An 18,823-nucleotide genomic window follows, 5' to 3' on the forward strand; every position below is an offset into this window, starting at 1 on the left:
TAATTCTGTCATTTTGATCTTCTTCTGTGAATTCCACTGTTTTAATGTCATCAGATTGGATAGTCCTGAGACATGGAACACAGTGAAATAAGCGTAGAACATTTGTGAGATTTAGTATTAGGTTGTCACGACTCTCGATGCGTTGCAGTCGTGCTATGAGTTTGGGCTTTTTCTCCAAGTCTTTTTTCCCTTTGATTTTTGACGCCTGGTTCGATTCCAGGTGCACTTTTGGCCACATCTGGAAGATGCTTACCATGCATTTTGGCTGTGAAATTACTCTTGTTTTGATTCAGTGTATCTTCAGAGGCCTTCTCATGATGTTTTTGATCAAATCGCGGGAGAGCCCCCGATGAGTCTCCCGAAGAACTCTGGGGCCAGGGAGGCCTTGTTGCGCGGTGAAGTTCCATGCGCCTGTCTTCCATCGTTTTAAAGGTGGGACTTGAGGAATCGAAGTGTGTATCAGCTTGCTTATCAATCTTTTGTTTCAGCGTGCAATTTCTAGTGATACCGACTGGCGGTGGTTTAGCCATCGGAACACTGTCTTCGGGTCCTGTGGGATGGATTGTGGGCTCCGGTTGAGCACTTTCGTTGTCTTCCTCATCCGCCTCCGTTTCTTTCGCCAACTCTTCATGTGGAACTGTGACCGCATCTATCACTTCTAATTCCGGCTCGATCTGGTCGTCTTCATACACTGATAAGTCTATTAAATCAATTGAGGCATCCTTATTAATTTTTAGAGGTTGTGGAGCCATTTGGGTGTTTCTGGCAAAGAGGCAGTTATGGACTCTTTTTTGGAGACGGACACTCTCTCGTCTCTGTTGTTAGTGTGAACAGCGACATTAACCGTTTTGAAGCTTCGAAGGAATTTTCTGGAGTCATTACATCTGCGCTGTTTTGTTGCTCGTTGATTTTTCGTTTTCTTTTATTTGAAGGGGCTTTTTAATGCTGTCGTCAACTTTTTGCTCAGAGATTCATTTGAATATGGTAAATATTTGGCTATTTTTTTCAATAGGCCGTTAAATAGGAGATTCTGGGCACTCTTGGTTGATGGTTAGCCCGGATGTCAGTGTAGATGTTGTTGGATTTTGGGGATCCAGACTTGCAAGATTGTCAGCTCCTTTGCTGCTTTCCAAAATACTTGCAAAAGTCGCACTTTCTTTTAGAGTGTCTTGATCCTTTGTTGTTGTTAGGTCTACTTGTTCGTTCGTGGGAGCCACACACAAATGGGATTGTAGAGTAGAAATTTTTACGGATTTTGTCACATCACAAACACTTATTTTGTCTTTTTTAGCTGAAATTTGAGAAGTATTTAAGCCACAAGGGGGAGACTTGTCAATTTGGCTAGATCTTGCTGATGAGAGTTGCAATGTTTCTCCTTCCAACTCATTGGTTTTTACTTTCTCAAAACAGCCTACCAAGTTGCAGTTTTCACAGGGGCGTCATTTAGGGGTCGCTAGAGGTCGCAACTGCGACCTGTGAGGTCTTCCTTGCTACCCCTAAAAAATAAAAATATTTTTTTTTTCTTTTTTTTGTAATGCAAGCTCCTGGGCTGTGGCCAGCACCATGTTGCTCTTTACTTCTGGAGTGGCTGGCGTCTTGTTCAGGCCTCATAAAAAAAAGAAGAAAAAAAGACAGTGGTGCCACAAAACACTTTCAGCACTGACCCTAAATAAGAAAGAATAGGAATACCAAATATTGTGTCTTTCTGGAATTCTATACAATAATTGCTAGACTCATTAAAGGTTTATTTCAGGCACACTTCAGGGGGTGAGTCACTGGTTTAGTCTGTTCTTAAACACCTCAACTCAGCCTTTCAATCTTCTGAGGTTGATAAAGGAGTACCTACACAGGTTGGGTGATATTGGGTGTATACTTTTTCTGTATAAAGCGCTTAAGCGTAAGTGCTATATAATACATCATTATCATTTGGCCATGGATGTCTGCTTGCATTCACAGTAATTTGGTAATATGGGTCTATACACACTGATCCTAACAATTCATATGGCGATCCATTCTTGTATGAAATGCACATCACATTATAGTGATATCGTAACCATATTTTTCGTAGTCTACTTAGGAACAATGCTATGTGAAGCCACTTCCTGTTTTGTCAAGGGGTGAAAGGTCGAGTTCCATCGCTTGCCGCGATATCACTTTGGGGTGCGGTCAAATGACATCACTTCCTGTGATGTCATCCGAGGTCGTGGGATGTCACTTCTGCTACCCCTGGCATTTTGGTGAAATGACGTCCCTGAGTTTTCACTATCCTTTTCGTCTGGTGTGTGTACAAGATCTGGCAACGTGTTAGAGATCAACTCTTGGGGTCGAGCGCCAATTTTTTCTTGATCACACTGCGGTTTGTGTTTCAACAGGCTCAGCGCTTCTCTTGCAATCCCAGCAAGTAGTTTTTTGTCCATTCTGTTTTCCTTTTGATCATCGATTGTGGCAAGTAAAGCCTCAAATTTGTTTTCTGACTCTCCAAGAGCCTTTTTTGAAAGGGTAGAGTCTTTTTCAAAATGTACTAATTTAGAATTCCTTAATGCCACCAGAGTTGTTAAGCGTTCGACATTATCGTTAATTTGCTCATATAGCTTTATGCTTTATTGGCATGGAGGACATCAGCAGCGGTTGTAACTCTCTGATCAAGCTTTCATAAAGGTTTTTGTCTTGAGTGATATTGTTGTTTTTGTAGTTTTGGCGCATTAGAGCGTCTGACCTTTGGGTAGTCACATTCTATAATTGAGGAGTCCGTTGTATGAGACACAGAGGGGGATGAACTTGAGTCGTAGACCCCTTCATTCTGTTTAGTTATTTGAGGCGTTATTTGAAGTGTATATGTGTCCATACGGGATGGGGTGATGGGCTTGAGAGGAAGAGCGTGGTGGAGAGGTAGTCAAATTCACACATCTTCGAATGCTTTGTTCACAATTCCGGGGGAAGCCGTCACCCTGTGCAAGGTTTTTTTCAGTTAAGCCCATCAACCCCAACGTCTCTCTTGTAGGGGTCATGTGGCTTTTTTCACAACCCAGTGCCCCAACTTCAATTCTATTGTGTGTATTACAAGCCTTGTTCATTTGAGATATATCATGCAAGATTTTATTGACAACTTCGACAGAATTCCTTATATTGTTGTTACTTATGGTATGCTCACCTTTCCCGTTAAGCAGATGTGACTACCAGTTTGAATGGCAAAATATCTCGTCCTCCACCCCAGGGAAGTTTCCAAGTTCTGCGATGCATCTGAGGGTTCTACACATTTAGAGGATTTAATATAAAACAAACGAAAGGAGAAACATCAATCTCCGATGTAACTTATTGCTTAATTAGTGGCACTCATGAACATATAGAATGAATAATAAACATAATGCAGCAGTGAAGAAATGCATTACAATACAATGAACAGGAAGGAGTCATAACATGACACAGCAAATGTCATATGAGTCACAGTGCATTGAAACTGGTATCTGCCACAACTCTTCAAGGCTATGCTGATTTCTTATGAGCGAGTGTGACAAGGCAGGGGCAACCGGAAAAGAGAAAGTATTTGTAACTCAAATTGGGCTACGCTTTCAGCAAGGCAGGCATGGCCCCCGGCTTTGTCTTGGCACCGACTGCCCCCTGCCCTCAATACCCAGACGGTAGTGATCCCTTCTCCCTACCCAGCCTTTCCCTACTTAATAATTTTCATGAAAAACATTGGTTTGTAATTTTCTCTCTGTTGAGCAGTTGTAATGTTACAGAACAATTCTACTTTTCTAGAACATTTTTACTGCCCCAGGATATATCCTTTTTTTCCAACTTCCAACAGTTTCACTGTTCCAGAACATTAGTACTGCTTCCAAACATTCTACTGTTCCATACATTTGAAAAAAGAAATATATTAAATGCATATGAATACTACGGGCACTTTTTCCGCAAATGTGTACAGAATCTCACACTCTACCCGCTTCAGACAAATAGACAAAAAATGGAATAGCTGGAAAGGACAATCGAATACCAAGCCCCAGATGAAGGGACTAACGAGAGCAGCCCTGCAGATAAGGGATGTATCGGCCATTTTTACTGGCTAAAAATAGGCAAATACTCCCCCAAAAGAAAAACCAGGAGTAAAAATACTCCCAACAAATTGGAATCAATGGGAATGGGGAGGCCTGATGCACCGGCACCATTCGTGAATGGTGCCGGTGCATCAGACGTGGTCTGCTCGAGGGTGCCGGTATGCCCGCCAGGTCAAACCTGGTGGGAGGAAAGGCACCCGCGAGCAGACCTCGTAGTTTGCCGGTCCGGTAACAACGGTACCGGCAAGCTTAATGGTACCGTTGTTACCGGACCGGCAGACTTATAATGAGGCCCAATGACATTCTTACAGGCCACGAATAACAAGAATGTGAAATTAACTAACGTACTCGGCCTGGCGACATTTCAGATTGTGTTTTAGCTGAGCTAAGACACAGATAGGAAGGAAACGGGAAACAAACATAGGCCTGACAACATTTCTGGTAGAGCCGGAATATTACAAGAGGTGAGAGAGAGGGGAGGAAAAAGGAGGGAGAGGAACAAAACAAGCGACTATCATACTAGGCCTGATGACATTTCAGATAGTGCTGGATGGGTGAATGGTGGAGAACAAGTATGGGAGGTGAGGAGGAGACAAACAATTGTCGCTATCATACTAGGTCCAAGGACAATTCTGATAAAGTGCAAAGAAAAAAGTAAGGGAGTGATGTTGCTTTTCGTTCATAAACCATCTTTAATATCTTTCTTTTTCAAATGTGTTTGGTAGATTTAAATAGGAAATCTGCGTTGGTGTACTTTTTCTGAGTTCATTCACGGGATTCAGCAAATAAGAGTAACTTAGGCTTCAACTCTTGCCCATTTCTCCAATCTTGGCATGTTGTGTTTTAAGAGGGTTATCAAGAATGGCTTAAAGCTTAACTCAGTGAGTTACCTTAAAGAGGGTAAACTAGTGTTATGTAGCTGAGCGGTTCGCCAATTTTCAGCACAGCTTTTCACTTATAAATGCAATAAAGACTAACAATTATGTTAAAGCAGCCTTTAAAGTGTCAACTGCCAAATAAAATGGTAGTAAATTCGAAGCCCAAGCAGAGCTGCAAACAAATAATGCTGCTGTATAGACAAGTAGCATACGTAGTACCACAGGAAGATCCTTTTACTGCCTGATCGAAAGTAAACCTGTATCTTTGAATGCGCATGAATAACTAGGTGAAAAGAAATAATGACAAAAACATTTCCGGTTATCAGTTAAAAACATATTTTTACTTGCTTATAAAATACTCCCATTGTGAATTGGACTTACATTTTTACCCCCTAAAAAATCATTTCACTCCCAACTTTAAAAATAGAGAGTAAAATACTCCCACTTCCAAGACTTATCGGGAGCACTGAACGAGAGTATACAGATTCAGTAGGGGCTTGCTAGATGGGCAAGTCCGGGAAATCAGTTAAATATCAGACAGCCCCATCCAAACAATGGGAGAGAAAGCATTTGCTTGTTAATTAGGACACGAGACACAACACCACAAGACAGAGGGAAGAAGAAAAGTAGCGAAACTGCAAAATGGGTTAGAACTATATGATATGGAATATGATATGATACGGAAAGAAGAGACAATAAAAAGGGGAAGATAGCAAATTCACACATAGAAATCATTGTCCGAGACTCACATTGCAGTGCATCTCAAATGAGTGGCTGCTCGCATGGGAAATATTTTCGCTGGAGGATAACAAGCTCATGCGAGCTGTGGATGCCTGGCAGGCAGGACTCCTTGAAGACTTACATATCTTAAGGATCTCTTTTTTGCCACAAACAATGCCTGATAAATCAAAAGTAGAGTCTCATGTGGTAAGGCAAAGAGCTTCAGCACCACTATAATTGGGTCACTGGGAGCCACAGAGCTTGGTATCAAGTCAACCAGGTAAAGGACTTCCTTCCAGACATCTTGCACCTGCCCAAATTTCCAGAACATGAACACATGAGCCCTCCTTCTTACACGCCCAGCAAACATCAGATAAATTATGCTTGCACAACATCACCCTCGCTAGAGTTCAGTATAATCGATTAACTATTCTTTGGTGACATAATCTGAGATTCAGGCCTAATTTGATACGTTTCATATTTGAACCGTCCACAAAGTTGAGTTGCTAACTGGCACACCAAGTTCCTTCTGCCAATTCAGTCTATAGGCACACATCACATCAGCGCCACAGTCCCTCTTTGGTTTTGTTTAAAGGTTGAAGGCTGAAGGAGAATGGGGAGAGCTAAGGGCATATAGTATTGGCACATCGTGTAGCTCGGCTTGCAGAACTGGGAGTAGTACGTGAAATATATCGGTCAGATCCCTATGGCTACCATGTTCACAGTTTTGCAATTTATGCATAAATTGTAACATTTCAGAGGAAAATAAGGAATCGTCTACCCAGACATCGCTGATCTTGAGGATGCCTTCCAGGAGTGCCAACTGAGTTTCTTGTTCCGTAGCTTCAAAGCAAGGTCATCCCACAGCAGTCCCTCACCATGAAGCTTGCAAAGCATGAATTGACACATGTACTGCACGGTACCTTATAGTTGCTACTCATTTGGAGGTTAGATTCGTTGTATGCTATGCATTAATGCCTCATTTTGCAGCAGTGAGAAAGAGAGTGGGCAAGGACACAACAAAAAAGAGGTGTCAGCAGGGATAACAATGTGTCAGTAACAGAGATTAATGCAGTAACAGATGTAGTGGCACAAGTACAGCAGCAAAGATAGGTAAAGACTAAATGAGAGGTTGGAGCAAGATTGATGAACTAAGACGAAATGTAAAAGAAATAAAAAGAAAAGCAATTTAAAGAGAAGGTCAAAAGTGAAGACATGTGGAGAAACATGGACAGACAATGAGGATTCAACAGAAACAGTGAGCAATAGCATACCAGACAAAACAACATAGAAATGGAAAGAGAGGTTCAAGACATTCACGTTCCACCATTTATCAGGCACTACATTCGTGAGACTGGACATTAATAGCTCCTGGGTCACAATGAGTAACTCCTAGTATGAGGGAAATCCTGAAAACCAGGAGCTACTTCCAGCTCCTGCTCCATGAATTCCAATTTCGGCCCCTGAAGGATAACCAAAAGGCACCTTCCACTTTCCTCAAAGCTTTTTGTAGGATTTTCACCCTTATTTTTACCTTCACACAAACATTTTAAACACTGCCTCTTACTGACTTAAACAATGCCTCAAAATAGGGAACTATTACGCTGTACTGCATCAGGTGTTATATTTTATAACGGCAACATAAACAAATACAATTTATTTTTGTATATTAGATGATGGGTCTGCTCCCAAACAAATGGTGTGTGTTGAATGGTGACAGGTGAATAGAAAGCCATACTGAGAACTAAGTGTCTCCTGTAGGTGCTGTGTTTTCATGCGTTTAATCGCAGTAGAGGGAGACATTTGTCCGGGGCCCACCTTTATAGGGTTAACATAGGATACCCTAAGGCGAAACATCATCTCCAGAGTATATCTTGACCCACAAAGTGAAAAGTGTAACTCCGTCTTTTGCAGTCCAATAGACATTTACCATATCAGTGCTACCATTTGTCTGCATGATGCCCCTCCACATCTCGGGACACGTTTATTCCCAAATATGCAAACCCTCCCCATGCCTAGTTAATAGCCAAATGTCCAAACCGGTCTGTAGAACAGGGAAAGGATAGTAGGAAATACCAATTTTATTTATTATTAGCTTTAAAGCAGGAGGCCACCCCAAACTCATCCAGCAATCGAAAGAACCCTGGTGCAGATGAAGCAGCCAATAGCAGAGGCAAAAAGGTTATCGACTTATCACCCTAATACCCACCCAATGGGTAATTTATTATAGCTAGGGGTTCAAAATAGTGAGATTTCGTAGGTATGGGGAAAATGGGCAGCCCTGGCGAGTGCCTATGTTTCTGCAAGTGAAACACCCTGAAAATAGTATATTGAGCGTAATTGGTACAAAGGCGAGTTGTATAAGGCCTTAAGCAATGTAGACGAGAGGTCCAAAGTTGAATTTAGACAATGTACAAACCCGATCAAATAATTTTTTGTCAATACTAAAAACCGCACATGGATGCAATTCAGTCCTATGAAGGTGTGCAACAACAAGGAGCTCCCTCGTGTTAGTCTACCCAGGGCTTTAAACTGGGGCAGTGTCCTCCCAGTCTCCAAAAACTGCCCCTGAGCCAGGGCACGTTCTGCCCCAGATAATAAGCAATCAACACGAAATCCCCTGTGCGCACGCCAGGAGTCTGAAAGTGTGCTTTAGAAAACTTGAACTAGTTGAGAATTGCAGGAACTCGGAGAGATTTTCCAGCTGTGAAAGGAATACATTTTCAGGGTGTAAACATTTCAGGCTACTATCAAGCCATAAAATGTCACTCGCCACCTCAATTTTATATATACAAATGGCACATCATTCCTTACTAGTCAAGAGTCAAATATCACTAGCGGGGAGCGCAAGTTTTATGCCCTGCATTCATGGATGTACGTCGTCCTCTGCTCAAGCAGGACAGCCCATGCCTCAGATACAATAACTGAGGCTGTCCAAATAAGTACATGTGTTTTCAATTTATAGACATTTTTCTGGTCAAGTGAGTGTTATGACAAAAGAAATGAAAGTCAAGCCCAATGTGCTTTGCATGCTCAGAAAGGTTGCATGCTTTACTCCCTATTACAGATACATTTGTCAAATATAAAAAACAGTCTTCATTCCTATGTTCCCAAAATGCTCTTTGATACTATGCAAAGCAGCCAGGAACCCAGATTGGTCATATTTGTCCTGTATTTCTCATAGGTGATTTATTTACACAAGTGGGTGATTTATTCACTGACTGAATTGTTTATATATTGAGAAGAACATGATGTATTCACTGGTTTATTATGGTTTATTATAAAACGAGCCAGAGAGATTTATTTACAATATGCAGACTGGATGCAAATAAGACCACTTGAGAACATGCCGAGTGACCCAAAATAGATGCTTGCAGGGTCTCATGAAGCATTGTTTTGGGCAGGTGTGCCCCCACCCCTTTACACCCAACCAGCACTTGGTCATGCCACCATGTTAGAGCCTTACTCTTTGTTCTAATCCCACTTAAATAACAGATCATACCCCTGGCAACCTTTAACAAAACCAACTTTATTATTTGTATTTTATTTTTTATTTATATAGCGCCTAACGCCTAGTGCTGTACAAAGAACAAGGAGGATACAATAAAATGTGATCATTCAGGGTACATGACGATTAATGGGAAGAATGAAGGGGAGTCTTGAGCTGAGTATTTAAAAGAGGAAAGGAAGGGAGAGAGCAAAGTGAGAGAGGGAGAGAGTTCCAATATTTGGAAGCTAGAAGCGTAAAAGAACAGAAATGGGAGGAGGCACAGGGAGGGCGAAGAACAGATAAAAGATAGCGAGACTGTGAGCGAAGGAAACAAGGGGAGTATAGAATGAGATGAGAGGAAAGGTAGGCAGGAGTAAGACCATGTCGAGATTTAAAGACGATACAAAGGAAGTTAAAGAGATGGCGAACCTCAAAGGAAAGCGAACAGAGATGTTATAAGGAAGCAGAAATTGACTCACGGGGTGAACAGACACACAGAACACATATGGAGGCATGGAAGATGGACCAAAGAGGGGCTAGGTGCGAAGCAGGAAGACCAAGAAGACTAGAGCAATAGGAAAGCCGAGAATATACTAGAGAAGACTTGACGAGCTTAGTAAACTTGAAAGTAAGGAAAAGATGGGCCTTGCAGAGATATTAAGCTGAAAGCATTAGGACTTGGAGATAGAGGCAATATGAGCAGTGAAAGAGGGCAGAACCCCAAAAATATCGCAGACAATCCCAAAATACCAGATTTCAGTATACCCATTTCAAAGCATATATATGTGGGGGAGTGGGTTAAGTTAATGAAAAATGTAGCAACGTACTGAGGGGACGGTGCAGGGGTCTTCCTCCACATATATATGCCGTGAAATGGGGTGAAAGAAAAATAATTAAGTATTTTGGGATTTACAGTTCTTTTTCGAAATGATCACATAGATCCAAAGAGACGCATGTGTATCAGGGTGTTCTGTCTCAAGGCAAATATTTTCATCAAGAGTTTCAAATGTACACTTAGCAGTGATATTGGCAGGAAGTTGGAGCAACAGGTGGGGGGGTTCATTAGGCTTGAGGATCTCTGTAATGATTGCTTCAGGCGTGGACTGGAAGAAGAGTACATTGTTGACCGATTTAGCTAAAAAGCTCCTCAAGGACTGGAAATAGTCTGGTACAAATTGAATTAAAGTCTACCGGCAGTCCATTTGTGCAATGGTATTTATTAGGCTTCATTAGTTTTAAGTCTGGAACTACCTCTTCCAGCCAAATTCTGAAATCCAAAAAAACTGTTTGTTTGGGTTTATGCTTGGGATGCCAAACCTCCAGAAGAAATTATGTAGCAATTGATCCTCAGGTGCTGCATCAACAGAGTACAAGGTTGAATAATAAATGAGGATGGCCAAAGCAATACCCCAATTTGAGGAAGTATGCCTCCAATCCCCAACTATGACGTAATCTACTGTACACTTCTCTTCTATCCTTTTCGAAGCAAGCAGCCAGGAGCTTGCAAGCTTTCTCCCTGTACTCCCAATGAGCGCTTGCCTGGTATGGAAGATGATCCTCTATATCTCCTTAGTGTGAGTAAAATGTCACTTATGTCCAGCCACAAAAAGGGGCGCCCAGTTGGCCTTAGTAGGAGCAGTTGCATACTTCACCGGCAGGTCCTCTAGTGAGCGGCCATAACCCTCCTGGTCATGTTTTTCAGTTTCTGTACCACTGTTGGGCAGCTAGTGTGATAACTGGTTGATGCCTAAAGTGCTTCCGAAAGACTAAGGAGGTTATTTGATTGGAGCATGTAATTTAACGGCAGGGCAATATGGTAGCACTGCAACGTAAATTACGCCAGCACAAAATGTTCGTCATTTGCACGGCAGAGTGCAGAAATACAGGGCAAAAGGCAGCCTACAAGCGTGCACGCTGCCTTGTGCCCTGCACGTTTGCGATCTGCCATGCAAACGAATCGAATGCTGCCTTGCATGTACGCATAGCAGGTGGCAATTACAAAGGATCCCTATAGAGTCCATAGGAATCGCCAGCATTTGCGCCGGCATGAAAATGCATTCTGGTGCAAATGCTGGAACATTTGTATGGTGGAGAAGAAGGGAGGCGGCAGGAATTCAAGTTGCATTCCGCCCCTTCTCTCTGCCATACAAATGGTCGAAAATGACCAGTGACGCGTAGTCAGACATGCAAAAGGCTTATGCAAGGCTTTTACGCAACTGCTTTCCATTACTCACAGCATGAAAATGAGATCCTCAGTAGTCCTCCACCTAATGTTCATTCTGAACAAAATATAGTCTAATAGTTTTGACTACCAATCTCACAAACCCACTGGTCTGCCTACAGGCTTGTGTTCAATACACGAGGCTTGGGTCCCAAAACATAGATAACGCGATCTAGGACCAGGGATTCATGGGTGTGGTCTGAAACAATGAACATGTCCATCTTTACATTGTATACCATAGCGTGAAATAAGGCAATAATTTGCGAGTATGACATGGTACAGAATAAAATGTATAATATTTTGCCAAAGGGGGATTTATTCTCCAAGAGTCCTCCAGGTTAAATGAGTGTTTAAACAGTAAAACATTACGAGGGCTTTGTTGATCCACAACTGCAATATTACCAATCTTATTAAAATGATACGCCTCGAGTCAGCTCATTCAACCTGTTGGAGAGATTTTTTTTAAAACATATTTTATTGATTTTATTCAACCAGACAAACAACAATACAACCAAACACGCAGTGCATATATCAACAGTACCATTATACATTTCTTAATTTCGACCACTGCTCCCCCATGCCACCCCCCTTTATGAGCCTATTTAGTCCACACAATCTGTATCTGCCACCCATGGTGGAGTCTCACTTTCCGTGGATTCCGTCAGGTCTTGCATTGTTCCAAACAATTCCGCTATTAACGATTTCCATGCCATCAGGGTTCTCACCTCCTCCTCACCCCCTACATTGCTTGCCTCTTGCCATACCATGGTTTCCGCCTCTGCCCATTTCTGCGACTCCTTCCACCACACCTCCACCCGTGGCCTGTGGCATGTCTTCCATCCCATGGAAATTCTTTTTGCAAGCACATATGCTAGGTCTTTCAGTTTGCCAACATGCTTAAGTTTCTGCGATCTGGGGAACCCCCCCAGCAAGCAGGCCCAGGCTGTATCTATGATGATCTTGACCCCTTTTTCTGCTAGTTTCTGCGCCACTTCCCCCCAGAAACACTCAATTACTGGGCATGACCAAAACATGTGTACCATGTCAGCCTTTTCTTCGTCACATTTGGGACATGTCGTCCAGCATTTTTAAACCCCGATATCCTCAGAGGTGTCAAATATGCACTGTGCGTTATATACAGTTGTATCTGTTTCAGTCTTGCATTTCTTGACACCTTCTTGTGGTACCCCAGGGCACGCTCCCACATCCCATCCTCTATTGGGGCTCCTACTTCCGCTTCCCAGTCTAGTCTCAATTGTGATAAGTCCTTCCCAACCTTGGACATCACCATCTCGTACAGTCTAGAGATCTCATGCCCCCCCCTCTGATATATCATATATTGCATCTATGATAGCATCTGGTTCTTCTTCTAACACTGTTTCCGGCCATGTCTTTCCGATTCTCTGCATCATTCTATGTTTTGTGATATATTGGCCCGTGTGTAGCCCCGTTTCCTCTCCCAGCACCCCAAAATCTATAATTGTGCCCTCTCGCCAGACATCCCCCAGCGTTACCAACCCCACCGATTCCCAGTGAGTCCCAATTGTCATCCTTAGCTGCTTATCACCCCCTGCCAGTGTCGCCAGCGGCATCTGCGGGGAGCATGCGAATGGATTCTCCATCATCTGGCATGCTCGGCGCCACTTATTCCATCCGAGCACCAGCATCCTAGGGCGCTCTTTCATTTCTGTCTTGGGCAGCCAGATCATCTCTTTTAGATAAAATGGGGCACAATCCTGTCCAAGCAACCTAGACTCAGGGGTCATTTCGTCCGAGAGTCATTTGGCAACATATTGCAGCTGGCTCTCTACATAATAAACCTCATAATTAGGCAATTTTAGCCCCCCTTTTTCATGAAAGTTCTGCAACTTCCATAGCGCCACTTTGTTTCGGGTACCATGCCACAGGAAATCCCTACACATGCTGTTCAGTTTAGCAAAACATTTCTTAGGTATCATGTGTTGAATATTCCCAAAGTAATGTAGGAGCCTAGGTAGGACCACCATCTTCAGCATTGCACCTCATCCCATCATTGCTAGGGGCAATTTCACCAAGAATTTCATACACTTCTCAATTTTTGCAATAGCTCCCTCTGTATTGTGCTTGTGTTCCTCTTCAACAGTATGGTATACGTCTATCCCAAGGTACCGGAAAGTACGAACCGCCCATGGTATTTGCAACACTGATAGTCGTCCCACAGAGGCTCCCTTATAACTGCCTAGCAGGAAAATACTAGATTTTTGGGGGTTCACCGCTATCCCGGACAGACCCGCATATCTCTCCATAACCTCCAGAAAATACTGGAGATTTTCCTCCGGGTGCCTCAAGTACAGCAACAAATCATCTGCATATAAGGAGATCAGGTGTCGTTCCCCTCCCACCTCAATACCTATAGTATCGTATTTTTGTCTAAGGTATATTGCTAGGAGCTCCAGGGCTAGTATATAAAGCATTGGGGACCATGGGCACCCCTGTCTGGTGCCTCTGCTGAGTTGCCATCTTTCGGATATCACTGATCCTGTTCTAACTCTAGCCAGCGGTTCACTGTACAGCATCGTCGCCCACCTCATGTATCCAGGCCCCATTCCGTACCCCGCCAGGGTCGCCAACAACCACGGCCATTTGACCGAATCGAAAGCCTTTACCGCGTCTAAGGACACAATCGCCATTTCACCCTCATTCTCACTTCCCCATTCAATTACCCGTTGGAGTCGTCGATGATTATGAGTAATATTTCTATTGGGACATAGCCTGTCTGATCAGGGTGTATAAGTTTATCAATAACTCTTCGCAATCTGTTTGCCAAGACAGCGGTCAATATCTTGCTGTCTTGGTTCAACATCGACAAGGGTTTGCAAGAGCCACAGCTATGCCTAGGCTTGTTGGGCTTGGGAAGCGGTATTATAATCGCTTCTCTGAGTGACTCCGGCAACCGTCCTACCTCGAACGCTTCGTTTAACATTTCTAACATGGGGGGAGGACTTCCTCCCTGTATACTTTATAAAATTCACTGGGGAGCCCGTCCGCCCCAGGGGTCTTACTAGTAGGCAGCTGCCTCACCACTTCTTCTAACTCCTCCAGAGTATTCGATGCATCCAGCTCCTCTCTCTCCTCAACGCTAATCATAGGCAGCCCTATGTCTTCCAATGTTTCCAATATCTCCCTGTGCTACTTCCCTCTTTATCTCCATATAGCACCTTGTAGTAATCTACGAACTCCTGATTAACTCTCACTTGGGTGTCCTCTACACTACCATCTTCTCTCGTTATTGTTCTGATCACGGTTCGGGGAGTCTCGCTCTTGTATAACCATGCCAAAAGCCGTACTGTTTTGTCCCCCCCCCGCATGCTGTCTTTCTATATACTTTTTGTAGTTAGGATTGCACAGTCTTTCCCAATGCTCCGCGCATTTCTGCTGTAATTTAAGCACTAGCTCCATATCTTCACTTCCTCTCTTTAATGCCTTTTCTAGTTCCCTTTCCGTCCCCTGTAGGTCAGCCAAGACCCCACCTTGTAGGCCTTTTGATTTTGCTATGGCTACCCCTCGCATCACTACCTTAAAGGCTTCCCATAATGTACTTGCCGAATCTACACTGCCCGTATTCGTCTCAAAGTAGTATGTAATCTCCTCTCTTATATCCTCCCTAAAAACAGGGTCCTTGAGTGCCTCTGCTTGGAGGCGCCATGTCGGAATCCGTGCTCTCGGGGTCAGTATTGCCACCCGATTACCAGGGGCGAGTGATCCGAGAGGAATCTCGCTTTATATTCTGCCTGAGTGATCTCTGTTATTACCTCCGATGTAGCAAAGACATTTTGTGTAACCGTGTGTGTAACTGCTGCGGGGCGTAGTAGTGCGAATAGTGCCTCTCCTGGGGGTATTTCGTTCTCCACACATCTGCCAGACCAAAATCGTCTAGCAGTGTCTGCAGTGCTCTAGCCGCTGAGGCGGGGCTATCTATCTTGCCATTTTATCTATCCACCTTGGGGTTTAATACACAGTTAAAATCCCCACCCCAGATTGCCGCACTACCCATACACATACCAAGGCTGGTGCACAGAGTTCGGAAATACGCCGCCGTGTTCTGGTTGGGGGCGTACGTATTTACAACGCTTATCTCCCTATTCTCCACTAATCCCCTCACTATGACCATCGTCCCATCTGCTCCCGCTACTTGCTGTATTAGTTGAAACGGGACATGCAGCGCCACCCAGATGAGTACTCCTCTAGCATAAGCAGAGTATGTCGAGCCCGCCACAACCCCTTTCCATTTCTTCTCAACCATCTCCATCTTTTCCCGTGTCAGATGTGTCTCCTGCAGCAGCGCAATGTCCATCTTCTGCCTGCGCAGGTACAACATGACCTTATTCCTTTTTAGATAACTGTTAAGTCCCCTGACATTCCACGTAATTATTTCAAGGTCCCCCATGGCCCATTAGAGTGCCCCTTTCCCTCCCCCCGTTGCAATCCAGATCCCATTTCCGTCTCAATCTATTTAGGCTCATTCCCCAATTCAAACTTCCTACAACTACAAACACTCCAAACACCCCTTCCCTCCGCCCTCCCGCCTCCCTTCCCTTCCCTAACAACCCCCCCACCCCCAACTGTTGCCCAGCTCCATCCCTGGATCTCAGGCATCCCCGCATCGAGTCCTTTCTGGTCAAACCCGTACTCGCGACTCAGCAGGGTGAGGCCGACCTATTGGCTGCCTTGTTACTGATTCTCGGGGTTATGTAACCGCGATCCTGCTGCTCCTATTTGTTTAAAGTTGCTACGCCTAACGCTTATGTTTACGTGCGCCATTATATCCCACATTACAGTCCACCAAAGTCATAAAGTTCAAGGACTACATCACATCTATCAAGTACAGCAAGGCTCCATGATAGATGCCCACCCTCCTATCCTCGCAATGTACATGATACAATATCTTCACTTATCGTGCTCTTGGCCATCCTGTCTTCCATCTGGCGCCATCCAGCCCTGTGAGTCCAACCACAACGCTGTTTCCTCCGGGGTGCAAAAAACAATGCTCTGCCTTTGTGCAGAACTTTCAACTTCGCTGGGTACAGTAGCATGTACCTAATATCCGCTGCACGCAATCTTCTCTTGACCGCCACATAACTATATCTCTGTCTTTGCACCAGCATAGTATAGTCAGGGTATGCTGTGATCTTAGAGGAGCCTCTTTCTATCGTCCCGCCCTTGCAAAAGTACTCCAGGATCTTTTCCCTATCTTTGGAATTCAAGATTTTTGCAATTATAGGCCGCGGGGGAGCTCCAGGCCTTGGTTTCCTCATCAGGGCTCGGTGTGCCCGCTCTACCGTGAACCCCTGAGAGAGTTTGTCCGCTCCCACTTCTTGCAGAATCATGTTCTCCACGTAGTCCGTAGGGTCTTGGCCTTCTCCTTCTGGCAGGCCAACCACCCGGATGTTGTTCCGTCTTGCCCATCCTTCTGCTTCCTCCACCCTGTTTTCAAGGTTGGCGACCTATTTGAGCATATGGACTTCCTTCGCATTGTTTGTGCTCAAGTCCGTGTTAGTCTTCACTGCGCTTTCCAGGCCACTTGTTCTTTCTGCCAGCGCCCTGACGTCCTGCCGCAGGAGGTAATTTCAATTCTGACGGCATCTATTTTGTTCTCCAGGGCTGTCCGTAGTTCTGCCATTGTTGTGCCCCACCTGGTGCTTAGATCCGTTATGGCCGCTAGGACTTGTTGGTTTTCTCCTTCAGGGGCGTCATCTCCAGATGCTTCCCCCGTTTTTTGCACCAGGGTCAGGGGGGTCTGCTGTACCTTGGCAAAGGTGTCCATAGTGGGTTGCTTACCCCTGGCTTTCAGCCCCTTCAGCGACATCTTGCAGTCTCGCTCCGTATCCTATATCACCTCTCCAGTATTCCAGTATATTCCAATTCAGTGTCTGGGGGCCCTCAGTGTGCCACGCTGCAGGGCAGCCCGCAATATCCAGTCTGGAATGGGCTGTGTCCTCCCACGTCTCCCCTACGAGCAGAATGTTAACTGCGAATTCTGGGGACCGTATTCCCACTCCACTTTTTCCCTTATTTCCTTAGCAGCGTGTCACCTTGGGCTCCATGTACATTTTACAGGTCTCAAACTGTGTTAAGGCTGTTAGTGTTATGGTAGTTCATGAGTGACAGGCCAACTGTTCGCCTTAAGTGCTTATCCGCACTATGTTACGTGTGGCCTTGCTCAGCAGTCACAGTGCCACTACACAGCTCAGACTTAGCTTTTATTGAATGTCTCAGCCGTGGATGGGGTTAAATTCTTAGGCGCGTGATGTAACAGGACCAGCCCCCAGTGCGCTTCGATCTGTTATTGTTTCCGGGCCGGGCGGCCCGAATGTCAGCCGTATGTCCATGCAGTCAGTGCGCACGTCCGTGCACGCAATGCCCAGTCGCCATGCAGGGGAACTCCATTTGTTATCTTGCTTCGATCATTACGGACTCGGAGCACCATTACGTGTGCCCCATGCGTAGACGTACTGCTGCTGTCAATAGCATGCATGGCCACACTGTCTACCAGCACATGTGGCTTATGCTACTGTCTTCCCATATCCTCCACCTTTGCCCGCTTTTCATACCGCAGCACCCAACGGTCGTCGCGCTAACCTGTTGGAGAGATTATCCAAAAATCCCCTCACCGTAGAGCTTGCAGCATAAACATTTCCCTAGGTCACATCTCTTCTGCATGTGACCACAAGCATCCCCAGCAGGCACGGGATCCACGTCTGGGTTGACAAAGCAAAACAAAGAGGTGATCAGGCTAGAAGTGAAGCAAGCACACCACCATCCCAACCATACCAAATTGATTAAAGTCTAGGCAGCCCAGTCTTTCACGACCTGTCCCACCAAGTAGTAATGAAGGATTAAGCACCATACTCAAGGTGGGTAGAACGTAATAAGATTCAATCTCTGCAAAAGATGGACCTGCTAACATGGGCCACAAGGGCAAAGGTTTACCAGCAAAAGTGGAGACAACTGACATGATTTTTAATCATACGTTTATGGTGCCACATCGCCCATGGCATAAGTGGCTTGTTATTGTCATCAAAGCCCCTTTAAGATGGCTGCCAGGGATTCCATTAATGGCTAGTACTTTTCCCTGTCTACTATTTGCCATGCCCTGGGACAAGGCGAATCAAGATAAAGAAACAGCAGCAGTCGAACCAATGTGTTGCAACAATTGAGGCTTGGTTTCATTGCATTGATGCTCAGTCCCCGTTCCCTTTTGCGACGGCTGTTTCCAAACTCCAGAGCTCAGCTCCCCACATACTGAGAGTCCTGTTCCCTCCTGCTGACTTCGGCCCTGGACTTTTCAGTTTCATGTTTCCTGATCTTTCACTCGCAGCTTCTTAGCTGCGTACCTCTTGCCTGAATTCTTAGCATCCATTCTTAGCCTTACAGCTGCCCCTTGATTCCTCATTAATCCTGGTACTCTTGCAGTTTC

At 44.7% G+C, this 18,823-nt stretch overlaps 1 protein-coding gene across 6 annotated transcripts in view; it reads right to left on the reverse strand.

The window, feature by feature from the left end:
• TICAM2 (TIR domain containing adaptor molecule 2) overlaps positions 1–18,823 on the reverse strand; it is a 248,995-nt gene that overhangs the window by 77,695 nt on the left and 152,477 nt on the right. For 5 of the 6 annotated variants that reach the window (XR_011280314.1, XM_069625528.1, XM_069625526.1 and 2 more), the window contains exon 2: positions 3,152–3,249. The exons of the other annotated variant lie outside the window; for it this stretch is intronic. The gene's annotated coding sequence lies outside the window, so the exon portion shown is untranslated. The remainder of the gene's footprint in view (positions 1–3,151; positions 3,250–18,823) is intronic. 6 annotated transcript variants of the gene reach the window in all.

Source organism: Ambystoma mexicanum, chromosome 6p (genome assembly GCF_040938575.1).
Source record: "Ambystoma mexicanum isolate Mex_15411 chromosome 6p, UKY_AmexF1_1, whole genome shotgun sequence".
NCBI classification, from domain to species: Eukaryota; Metazoa; Chordata; class Amphibia; order Caudata; family Ambystomatidae; genus Ambystoma; species Ambystoma mexicanum.